We start from the raw sequence: 13,705 nt of genomic DNA on the forward strand, positions 1-13,705 counted from the left end.
TCTACCACATACCTCTTCAGTGAGACACCTGCTACACTTCTCAAAACTTTAATTTGCTAGACAGCTCAGTAAAATAATAGTGACATTTCATTTGCCTTACTAATTCAACAAATATTTTGAGAGTAAATATTATATGCACTGGGATTATAGTAGTGAGCAAAAATAGATATGATCTTTGTTTTCAGAGAGCCTACAGCCTAAGGTCTTCCTGTTTCCCCGTTACCATTTTGGTAGTATACATGTATTTTCACTGCAAATTTCAAAAGGTCATATATAAAATCTGATTATGTCTTTCCAAACTGAGAGCCTAAGAGTTATCAGAAGTTTCATGACTAGAAAAGATCATGTATAAGTTCCAGGCTATTCAAATTTGAAATAAGTCCCGTTAAAAGTCAGTATTTGAGATTCAGTAGTCTCTTTCCTGGCATGAACAGTTATATCAATCTGAGTCTTTAATCCTTCTTACTTTGGCCACTGTTTCCAGTCTGAAGATTTCAAAATGCATGATATCTGGCACAACTCTATTATTAAAGTCGGTTTTAAGCCATCACAGAAAGCACTTGCTCCAGAATTAGACACATCTTTAACAAAATCATTGAATTCCAGAGTTTGAAGGGTCCTTAGAAATCATGTGATCCAAGCTCTTTATTTTACAGATGAAGAAGCCCATATGCAGAGAGGCAAAAACACACTCAAATTCACATATCCAGGCAGTACTGGAGCCAGATCTAGACCTTAGGTCTCCTCTCTTCCATCCCAGTATTCTTCCATTCACCATCACACAGGCACCTCCTTTCTTCAGCTCTGACTGTATGCTTCAATGCTTCCTTTCCCAGAGACCTGTTATTCATCATGAAGGAATTGGTGGGGACAAGAGTAGATGCAAGAAATGCGGTCATAAAGGTTGTTGCAGAAATTCAGGCAGTTCAAGTGTCCTGAACTACAGCCATGGCAGAGGAGGTCAAAAAAGCTGCACATATTACAAATAAGGTTGGGAATTTATGGACATTTAGACTCTTTCCATAATCTGGCTATTGTTGAAAGTGCTGCTATAAAGAAGATGTGGTTTATATATACAATGGAATACTACTTGACAATGAGAAAGAATGAATCCTGCCATTTACAGCAACGTGGATGGAATTGGAGGGTTTTATGCTAAGTGAAATAAGTTAGAGAAGGACAGATATCACATTTTCATTCATATGTGGATCTTGAGAAACTTCACAGAAGACCATGGGGGGAAGGAAGGGGGAAAAAAGTTACAAACAGAGAGGGAGGGTGGCAGACCATAAGATTCTTAAATACAGAGAACAAACTGAGGGTGATGGGGAGTGGGGGAGGGAGGAAATGGGTGATGGACATTGAGGAGGGCACTTGTTGGGATGGACACTGGAAGCCAATTTGACAACAAATTATATTAAATAAATAAAGTCTTAAAAATGTTAAAAAAATAAAGTTGGGAGTTCAAAGTGGCAGAATGCCTGGAGTGAGGAAAAGAGAAGAAACAAGGATGAAAAGGGGTTTCTGGCAGGAACAATGAGGTGGTTGGTAGGACCATTCACAGATCTCAGCTGTAGGGGTGGGAATCAGAAGGTGAGTTTTGCCCATGGTTTTGTGCTGCCTTCCAAATATCCAATTGGGAAGCTCTTTTAGGCAGTTGCAAATACAGGCTTGGGGTTAAGGCTGGAAAAATGCAATGAGCGCATTGGCTCACTCTTTCAACAAATACAATGCAAACATCTACAATGTACTGAATGCTGTGCCGTGTGCAGAGAACACAGTGAGAAGCAAGCTAGGTTGGTACCTGCTGTCATGGAGTTTGCACAGTCACAGGATGGTGTGGTCCTGTGAGCATTCCTGGCTGCATTTTTCCTCGCAGATGTCAAAGGCCAACCACGGTGTACTGTGATTTGCTCCGAGGGCCACATTATTCCCTGTAGATGTCAAAAGAACAGACTCCACAGCACTCAATGATTTACCCCAAGTTAAGCCAGCTGGGAAATGGCAGAACAAGAGCTCTAATCTGCGCTTCAGTGGCTTATGTGGTCTCAACCTCTGCTCCCCGCCCCCATCTCATCTCCTAAGATATCTGAAGAGGAACTTCTTCATTATTATAATCCAGATGGCTCTCCTTTCTTTCTGAGTCCCTTTTCCTGCTCAAATTTTCACAAGTACTGAAAACACATTTCAAGGATTTAAGGGCGAATTTCCTCCTTTCCTCATGCCTGTGCTGGCCACAGAGCATATCCCTCTGCACAGCTAGGGCCTGTAGTGCTGGAACGAATGAGGCCTATGATTTTGGACTCCTCTCTTTTTGACACTCTTTCCTCTCTTGTTTGAAGTAACATATCTTTGACCATCATCTGTAAATCATTCCTCAGGCTACAGAGCTTACAGAGGGGGCTGCCCCAAAGATGGTCTCATAGTTCTAGTACAGTAAGCCAAGCATTTACAGTGTAAAAGGTTATTTAGGCAGAATTAGAAATGTACGGCAAAACACGGATTGTTTGCCAGAGCTTCTTAGTTTTATCCTCATAGCAACTTCTATTTATTAAATGATTACTACATGCCAGACACTGTACTAAGACAAAGCTATATATAAAATATTTTATTTAACACTTACAATTTCCCTATTGGACAGAGAAAGGAAATGAAGCTTGAGGAGGCTAAATAAGGCACTGCAGCTTATCAGAACTGGAATGCAAATCTGTCAATTCGCCCCAAAGCAGACTCTTAACCACTAAACAAACGAAATTCCTATGCATTAGACAGTCCCTCCAAATGTGGCTTTGAAGTATCCTGTGCTTTTCTCAGAGCACCATGTAAATTGTTCATTGTGAGGGCTGCCTCTTCCATGTGTTTGGCCATTGGCATAGGCTGAATGTTGATTGTGGATTGTCTTTCACACGAACTCCGCACATACAAGCAGTCCTAAAGGGACCTGGTGCTGGATAGAACAAAGCAGTCAAGTTTCCAAAATCATTTATTTAAATTACAAGCTAATTTAATAATAACTGGTGTCATGTCTCGCATGAGGGAACAGGAAGTTGAGCCATAGATTGCTTTTTTAATGTTTATTTATTTTTGAGAGAGAGAGAGAGAGAGAGAACATGAGCAGAGGAGGGGCAGAGAGAGAGGGGAACACAGAATCCAAAGCAGGCTCCAGGCTCCGAGCTGTCACCACAGAGCCTGACATGGGGCTCGAACTCATGGATTGCGAGATCATGACCTGAGCAGAAGTCAGACGCTTAACTGACTGAGCCACCCAGGAACCCCAAGCCATAGATTGCTTTTAATGATAAAAAAACGTCAAGTGATACCTCTTTCACAAATAAGGGACACAAAGGGAAAAGACAAGCTGGGCTGAGTGTGGGAAAAATGACCTACAACATTGGTCGTAATTAAATGACAGATTGGTTTCAGCATATGATAATAAAATGAACAAACCTGAATGACTCAATAGAAGAAATCTATTGGATTTCAATTTATGTAAACTTTGAGTGAGATATAAATACCAAAAAGGTGATTTTTTTAATGCTAAGAAAATTAGTAAGTGAAGACATATATATAATTTTGTTAGATTCTGTTCTCAAACTTGCTCAGTCCTTTCATGAACTGAAATTTCAACCCCCAAGTATACGCATCATGTATTCTCTTTAGAGAAAGGCAGCATATAAAAAGAGCAAAGAGAATCCCCAATGTTTTGTAAAGTTGAATGCCTCAGGTTTTCAACCACACATACAGAAATACCGGCTTGGGTTTGAGTAGCTTTTACATCATACCATGATCAGCCACTAGATGGCAAAACATGACATGAAATGGAGGCTGTGGACAGTGTTTAAAGGTTGACTTGAAGTGGAAGCTGAGAAGTTCCAGTTAGTGAAAACCTAGAATTGTACTATATTTATAAAGAGATACAACATAGTTATTCTTAAGGTGTGCATATCACTTCTTATTAAAAACATTTACTAATTCATTCAAATTGTTGCCTAGAAGTCCTAAGGCTTGACCCAGTTGACTGCAAGGCTTGTCCTTGTTCCTGTGTCTTCCAGTTTCCCTCCCAGGGCCTCACTGGTATTTTTCGGTGCCAACCACCACTTTGTTTGAGTCCTAATTATAATTCTTGTCTGTCACATGCTCCATCAGTCTTCTTGGCATCCCTTCACTATTCTTCACTACTTCATCCTTGCATATTTGCTTGGACTGAGTTTAGCTGTGGTCATTCTTTTATACCTTTTTGACTTTTTAAGCCTCGTGAACCCATTTGTCAACAGTGCACCTAGTAGAATGCTCTATTTCTAGGTCCTAGCCTGAACCAAAATGAGTCCCAAGATGCAAGATGAATCTTTCTTAAAAATGGGCCACATAGGGGCACCTGGGTGACTCATTCAGTTGAGTATACAGCTCTTGATTTTGGCTCAGGTCATGATCTGAAAGTCATGAAATTGAGCCTCTTGACATCGGGCTCTGCACTGGGCATGGAGCCTGCTTGAGATTCTTTCTCTCTCTCTCTCTCTCTCTCTCTCTCTCTTTTTCTCTCCACCCCCACCCCCACCCCCGTTCCTCCCCTGCTCACGCACACTCTCTCTAGTTCTCTCTCTCTCAAAAAGAAAAGGAAAAAAAAAGGGGGCACATAAGTGTTACAGGAAGGCTGATGGAGAGGAAAAAAGAGATGAAACTCAGACCAGGTAAGCAGCTTATTCGGTTTCTTATCAATAATTGCTAAAAACTAGAATCAGATACTCCTGATCCTGATACCTGATTTGGCACTCTATTTGGTCAATAGTATCTTTCTTTGATCATTAAAGGAAAGAACGGGACAGAATTGGGGAGAGGAGGGAGCCTGCCAGGTAGACTTAATAATCTTTTCCAAGTGCTATCAGTGAAACTATTTTTTTTAATAGAAGAAAAGTTTTCTGGTAGCTGCTCCACTGTTATGGACTTAATAATTTCTATAATACTCTACACCCTGAAATTGAATCATGTTACTAGACTCTTTGATTGGAGATTAACATACTGAAAATTAGACTTAAATTTCTCAAAGAAATTGGTCTTTTTTAGAAACCTGGGAAATCCATCCCATATGTCATTTTATACATAGATATCTTACAAAATGTTAAAATAACCAACCAACATTCTTCATGAAATCTTCCCTAACCAATGTACCTACCTTAAACCAACCTCATTTCCTTTGTGCCTGGCATATAACAGGCACACACACAGCACCTTTGTGTTCTCTACTTGCACACAAAGGAAGGGAGGAAGGAAAGCAAGAAATGAAGAAGGAGAAGAAGGGAGATGCAGGAAAAGGTATATTTATTGAAAAGCTATAAACAAATGCTTTTAAGATCACAAGAATCATACTTTCTTTGTCTAGTTGAGATGAAGAAATGTCAACTGTCTTCTTACATAAATATTTTAGGCTTGGCCATTATAAAAAAAATATTCCCTAATCATCTCTCTTCTAGACTAAACAATCCTAGCTCCTAAAACTTTTCCTCAGGACTTTCATTAATTGGTTTGGGTCTATCTATACTAATATTCATTTCTTTCTTAAAAGTCAAAGTTATTTGAGATTATATTCTATTGCTTTCCATTATCCTTTTAAATGTTATCCTTATTTGAGGAGATATCTATATAGTTAAAAGAGAAACCAGATTAAATTTCTACAATTTTTAAGGATAAAACATATTTTGAAGACCAGGGAAAAAAGTAGTTTGTCTAAACAACTACTTTTTTATATACAAACCAATTTTATCAAGAAATTAATTTTGTTAAGGAATAAAATATTAATTATTGTATCTAGATTTCTCAATTTCCCAACATATGCGCGCGCACACACACACACACTTCTTATGCAATGAAAAAATAGACAAACATAATACTTACTTTTCTCATGTAATAATATTTAATGAAATAAATTATTAAAATATTTCTTTACCTGGAATTCATGAACCTGAATTCAAAAAATCTGCTATAGCATTGAAAAACTCAGAAAACCTCTGGTCAAATATTGTTGGGAACATGCAGATAAATTTTCCAGCTTATGTACTTACTTACCTATTTCTAAATCAAGCTGTTGTCTATGAACCTCCTTCAACAGAATCACCTTGCAGGAGGAACTTCTGCAGTACTTCTCAAAAGTGCTGAATCTTGGCCTCCTTTCCAGCTCTACAGAATTTGAATCTCTAGAGGTGGGGTCCAGAATTGACATACCCTCTAGGTGATTCTTATGAATATTTCAGTTTCAAGGGACCGTTCTATTAAGCCTTGGTCTTTTCACTCAATGCAATGATATTTTGTTTTGTTTTGCTTTGGTTTGTTTTTTGTTTGTCTGTTTTGTTTTTGTTTGTTTGTTTTGTAGAAGTATAGAGTTTTTTTAAGTTGGTATTTGAACAGTAATTGTCAAAATGTAAGAGGTATACTTCCTATCCAGCAAACACCCCGGATCTAGTTAGCAACCTGATTATCATGGACAGAGAATTTAATTGTGCTACCAGGAACCTATTTGATCTCCCAGAGAATAGATTTATTTTTGGATGTTGATATAAGGCAAAAATTCCACTATGTCTTTTATAATTCACCTTTGAAGTCCCATTGCAGTGAATCTGACTTCTTCCCTGCAGTAAACTAGAATGTAAGACAGTGTCTTTTTAATAAGGAAATGGAAATACTTATTTTCTGTTGGCCACCATCAGCCAGGGAGTTGAAAAGAAGGAAAAATAATGCTGAAGTTTGATTGCTAAATGTCAGTGATTTGAGTCTATGAAATGGATCCCAAAAAGTGGGACTATGATCCTGGTATTCTTATTCTTCCAGTGTCCAACACTCAGATCACCTCAAGTTTATTTGCTTTAAAGGTAACCTATTAAAAAATAAATAAATAAATAAAGGTAACCTATTGCAATTATGTGATAGCTTATGTTATGACTATCGTGTGATAGTTTAGAATATTGTCCCTTTTTATGCTAGAATCCATCAATAAAATTACTCTAACATAAATTTGTCTCACCACTTTTTAAATATATTTTCTCATTCGATAAATGTATTTTGAAAGCTCTATGGCTATGACTTAGTAGGTATTTCTCTATGGTTGTTTTCCTCTGATTTTGCTGACTTTCATTTTATGTTCTGTAAAAGGTAATCAATTTTGCATAGATATATACTTTATCAAAAAGTTGCAGCTCCATGTGAGTCTCAGAACCACTCAAAATATGGCAGCAAATATACTGTCTATATCTTAATTTAAAAAAATTAATAAATGTCATTATCATCCATATGAACTTTATCATTACTAAAACATTAACAAAAATGTTTGGGCATTAACTTTGGCATAAAGTTAAATTAACATGGAAAATGTGTTTTCTCTCATGTTAATGTAGGATGAGAGAGAGTAACTTATTGATGAAACTCTACAAATTGCATGAATCAAATTTCTTCTCATTTGGTGTAATATAAGAACAAAGCTTCAGGCTTTCTAGGCTTGTGATATTATCTCTGTCATTAACAAAGCCCATTGGGCAAGTTTGATTATGAGTAGGGTATGTGTTGCAGTGTTTCCCACATTGCCCCATTTTATACCTGTAGCTCCAGCACTCCAAGAGTGTTCATCATGAACAATAAATTATATGATCAGTCTAACTATGTGTCTCTGAGCTGCAATTTGATCAATTATAACATGAGAGAATTTGACTACATGACTTAATGACAACTTCCAATCTGAACTCTACAGAAGAAATCTATCTTAATTCACATCATCTTACTTAGTATCTATACTACTTGTTTCATAGGAATATTACATTGTTGATGAAGAACATATAGGAAGTTAGGCTAACTAGGTACAAGGATCACCAATTCACCAATAGGTTGTATGGTAGAAATACCATTTCCGGTTGATTGCTTGGAAACTGTAACATATCTTCCCCTATAAACAATTTTATATATTATCATTAACCTAAACTATAAAGTGAATTCAAAATATATGTAGGGGGACTACCCCAATAAAAATGAGAAGTGGTTATAGTAAGCCGGCCTCCAGAAAAGGACTGTGTTGTGATAGCTGTAAAGCAACTGGAAGCCAATCACAGGTGAGGGTCACAAAAAAAATGGACAAAGGGAAACCAAAGTCTCTGATGCAGGAAGAGCCCTTTGATTTCTTGACAGGATAATGGCACGGCATGAGCTAATTTCCCTTGGGAATGATAACCAGATGCGTTTCAGAGTGTTGGTCCTAAACCCCTTGTGAGCTATGATTGATACATTTATTCCAAATGCCAAAGAAGATAAGGAAGTGGGGTAACTTCCAGCCTTCCCCTACCCCACCACCTCCACCTCTTTGGGAGTTGGCCCAATCACAGCTCCCGTCAGTTTGAACATCTGTATTTCTCCATCAGGTGATCTCAAAAAAAAAAAAAAAAAAAAAAAAAGAGAGAGAGAGAGAGAGAGAAGATAAACACCTCAAAAGTAGTCCCTTCTATCCAAGCTCTACAATGGGGAAGAACCCTGATTTTTATCTGAATCTCTTCACTTGGCTAAAAGGACCTGGAAGGTTTATTTTAGTGTATGTTGCTAATTCTAGTAACTGGAGCTCCTCCTCTTTCCTCCCCTCAAAGGTTTCCTCCAATCAGAATAAAGCACAATGACCCAACAGAAGTTTCACTCTCTCCAAGGAACCACTCCCCCTGATTTGTATTTCAGAAGATTTATAAACCTGATGTTTTAAATCAAGGCATACTTGAATTATGCTATTTCTAAAACATTGCAAGAAGATTCTTCTCATGACGGTGGTGGCTATGTTGGTTTATGTGTGTTCACTTGACAAATCTCTGGTATGAATTTTTCTTGTGGTTTGCCTCACTTCTAGGAAAGTTAGAATCTGAACGCAGAGATTCTGGTTGTGTGTTTCAGATTCCTTGACTGCCTTATTTAATCAACCTTATACCAAACCAATTAATCAAGGTTATAAATTGAAAGTTGAAGTTCCTAACACCTGCCTTACCACGCCACAGACCAATGTCTCTGTTTTCTCTCCTGCCACCAAAGTGTCCTCATCCAGCAACACATTCCATGAATGTGGAATGAGCTGACTTGAGCGGTCAGCAGATCCAAAGTTTTGTCTTTTTGAACAATTCCAGTACCTAGAACAATCCTGGAAAAAGGAACAATTAATGATTTCTTTTCCTCAGTGAATTCCGCTATGCATGTTCCTCAATAATGATTAAAACAATGTACAGTGTCTGCTGCTTTGACCTATAAGATGAATTTAATTAAAGAAAGAAAACAAGCAAAAAATAAAAGCTTTTTTAAGCTCCCAGGAGATGGAAAACCATGCCAGTTTGATTTGGGAGTACTTAGTGCATTTGAAAGTGTAAATACATCTTTCTATTATGATACCCTTTTTAAAAGAGCTATTTTATCTGGAAACAAATTATCTTTGGCTCTAATTTGAAACAGGAATTGAAATGAGATGGTGTCACTCAGCTGGTTTTATTAGATACCGGCCTTTTATTAAAATGATTGTCCATACTAATATTTCCACTTGAACATCCACATACACCTTGAAATGGAATCTATTGTTTCTCCTGTGCACTCCCGACACCTCAAAAATGGTTCCTGCCAATGTTCCTTATTTTAATTAATGACACTGCTATCCATGCAGGTGCTCAAGCAAGAAACTTTGTAGTCATCTTCAACCTCTCCATCTTAATTAGGAAAATTTGGTGAGCCGAAGAACCATGTTTCTTATTTACCACCATGAACAAGTCATTGTTGATAAATGTTTAAGTGATTTTGTGATTATCCATCGGTATATTCGGAGGCAAGACACTTAACCTTTCTGAATGCCAGTTTCCTTATCAAGAAATTCATAGATATGGACTATAGAAATAACTCTGAGTTTCTCTAATGCAGTGTTGCAACTGCACTCATACAAAGGTTTCTCAACAAAAAATTGATAATCAGGGGCATCTGGGTGGCTCAGTCAGTTAAGCATCCAACTGTTGATTTCAGCTCAGGTCATGATCTCATGGTTCATGGGATCGAGCTGCACATTGTGCTCTGCACTGCTTGGTATCCTCTCTCTCTGTCCCTCTCTCTCTGTCCCTCTGTCTCTGCTGCTCTCTCTCTCTCTCAAAATAAATAAACATTAATTTCTTTTTAAGTTGATAATCAATTCCTTGCCAACACTTCTTAGATGTTTTTCCTGTAGGTTGGCTTCCTATTCCATACGCTTTTCAAAGTGTCCTGCGTTTGATTCTATAATAGCATTTACCATTCTCAAGTACAACTTTCTGTTTATTATCTACCCTTCAAGTAGATGATGAGATTTTGGAAAATTAGAATTCACATGTACAGACTATTGACCTTATCACTTTATTTCCCCTTCCTAGCATAACACTTATGATACAGACTCTCCAAAATAGATTTCAAAGTATTTGAATCCCTCCATTCACACTGACCACCTTTATATCTCCTCAGGATGACTGAAAAAGCCTCTTTAACTGTCTTCACTCAACCCCCTTGCCTTCTTCTATTCTGTTCTGACAGAACAGTCAGAGGGATCTGCCTAAAACTCTTTCTTAGTTTCCCATTTCATTTTTAAAAGGCTCTGAAGTCCTTCTCGTTGCTGTACACCTGACCACTGCCTACCTGTACAGTCTCAGTTCATGCCACTCTTGCCTTCACTCATCGGCTCCAAACACACCAGCCTCTTTCCAGTTCCTCCTCCCCGTCTCAGGAACTTTGGTCATGTTGTACTATCTGCTTGGAGCCCATGGGAGTTCTCTCCCAGAAAAACATATACAGATCTTCCTTGGTTTCTGAAGGTGTTAAGTTCCAATAAACCCATCATAAGTTGAAAACATTGTTAAGTTGAAAAGGCATTTAATAATACACCTAATCTACCAAACATCCTGGCTTAGCCTCGTTTACCTTACGTGTGCTCAGAACACTCACATTAGCCTATTGTTGGGCAAAATCATTGAACACAAATTTTATAACAAAGTGTTGGATATCTCATGTAATTTATTGACCACTGTACTGAAAGTGAAACACAGAATGGTTGTATGGATACAGAATGGTTGTCAGCGTATGCATTGTCTGCCCTCATGACTATGTGGCTGGCTGGGAGCTGCGTCCCACTGCCACTGCCTAGCATCACAAGAGAGGATCATACCCCATATCTCTCGTCCAGGAAAAAATACAAATTCAAACTTTTAAGTATGGTTTGTATTGAATCCACATAACTTTCACACCATCACCAGTCAAACCATTGTATGCCTGGATGGTCTATATCATACCTTATCTTATCTATGTCTTGAGTATTATTGCACAACATTGTCTTAAGGAGTAGCATATTAACCCTTCTTAAGCTAATGTACTCAGAATTTCTTTTCTAAAAAGGGTAAGAGTTAACAGTATTTTGTACTTCAGGAATGTATTTGCAATTAGCTAAGTGGAATATCCAAACTCTTTCAAGTCTAAAAGCAAAATTATGGTCCACTTCTACTGAAATGCAACCACTTCTGGGATAAAATATCATCATGCATAAACATTTTATCATGCTTTACACTGAGATTAGAATTACCCACAAAAAACACCCAAAGGCTGTCACTATTCTTTGTAGAAGTGATAAAATATCCTTCTTGCCCTTAATCAGTTCACAAGATCATATTATACTTCTAACAACTGTATAGCAACATGCTGCCTTGTTCACACCCCATAAAGCAGCATGACATTCCCAGGGAAATTTCTCAGTGATTGTTTCAAATATTTCCAAGAAGATAACATCCCAAAGAGAAGAAACAATCAGTATGGCCTGATGCTTTGAAGATCCAGTATGGCCTGGATTTGAAGATTTAAAGAACATATAATAAGTTATATAGTTTTAATAAGTGCCTTTCCACTGCCAGTAAAATTAGGTTTTGTTTTTTTCCACTTGCTTAGAAAAACTAGAAATAGCATATGCAATACTGTCAGTTTATTTATACTTAAAATCAAGTCTCCTTTCATGAGACTTAATGCTATCTTTTACCAAAGCATTCTTGAATTGGAGGGAAGTTACATGAATTAAAGTTTACTGGAGGCCTCTTTTCAGGTATTTGTCCCCCGCGTTTCATAAGTACCGATGCCAGATGGATGCTCTTGCAATCGCTGAAGAATGGGGGCTCTCACGTGTGCATAAACAAAGACCACCGCTCAGACACCATCAGAAGCTTCTGAACCCCATGTGAATTGTTCTAAATTCATTATTTAGAAACTGAAATAACAAAGACATTGACCCTTGAAGTACCTGGGAAAGTGGCATACTTCCTATAGGTTTCTCAGAGCCTCTGCGAGCTCTGGCCTGCAAAGGCAATCATGTTTACATAAGGATTAGTTCTCCTGACAACTATCTGGGTTTTGATTTAGGAACTGAATAGGACTCCACCACAAAGAGCCACTGGATCACAGACAGTGTGTTCTTTTAATTTACTTCCATAAACAGGCAAAAATTGAAGGCAGCTGTCAGCAAAAAACTAAATTAAAGAGCTGCGTGTCAGAGCCACAGTTGAATCAAGATCAGTTTCTGAGGTGGGGGTGTTATGGGAGGCTGGATTTTTAAGCTCTCAAAGAAGATATGTTGTTAGGTACAAAGCTAAGACTTTCGCTTTAACTGTGGCTTAGATGTACTGTGCTTGTTTACTTTTCAAAAATTAAATTTAGACTGAAACTAATATCATTCCTAAAAAACTTTCCTTACTTAAATGATGTACATGATCTCAAAGTGTAATACAATAAATGTGCAAATCGTAATCATCTGTAATATAATTATAGCAAATATAGCTCAGTGTGCTGGGCTTGTGAGCTGTGAATCTCCTCGATATGGCTCATCACAAACTCCTAATGCTTCTTTTAATGATTTTAATGATTACCCTAATTCTGTCCTGGTGTGTGTGTGTGTGTGTGTGTGTGTGTGTGTGTGTGTGTTTTATTTTGTTTTCTTTTGTTTTTTTGGCTTCTCTTGTTATCTCACAGTGACCTTGCTTCTCTGGTCTGCTGTGATAGAAAATGGTCGTTGTGACTGGGTGGAAATGTGAGCGGAATCTCAAGCTTGCAACTTCTGATCATTCAATAAGCGGTATACACATTTATCATGTCTATCAAAGTAAGTGCAGACATCTGTGGTTATGTGTGATGTCTTCAAATTTGGTTACCATAGGTATAAATGTAATTGAGGGCAATATGGCAGCGTAGTTAAGAGTCAGATCTGGGTCTGATTTGTGACTTGGTCATTTAATAGCAAATTCGATCACTTCTCTGAATATTAATTTTCTCATCTGTAAAATAAGGATAATATTTTATAAGTTTTTTTTTAAATGCAATATGATAATGTATATAATGTGCTCATATAGAGCCAGGCACATATAAAATGCTCAATAAAACAGTTATTCTCATTATTTTATTATCAGCTCAATACAACAAATAGATTATTAGGACCTGCTCTATGTCCAGCACAGTGGAATACACAAAAGTGTGTAATAGTGTCCCTTTCCTGAAGAAGCTTATACTTTAGTAGTTTACTTATGGAAATCAGCCTGGAAAAAGTAATGTGTTATTCTATGAGGACATCTAAATGAGTTGGGGCAGGGGGAGGCGGAACAAGAGTACAAGAGACCAGAGAAATAAGAGGCTGGTCTGAGTTGAAACAGTGGAGAATTACTGCTTG

This window comes from Felis catus, chromosome F2, assembly GCF_018350175.1.
Source record: "Felis catus isolate Fca126 chromosome F2, F.catus_Fca126_mat1.0, whole genome shotgun sequence".
Taxonomy (NCBI): domain Eukaryota; kingdom Metazoa; phylum Chordata; class Mammalia; order Carnivora; family Felidae; genus Felis; species Felis catus.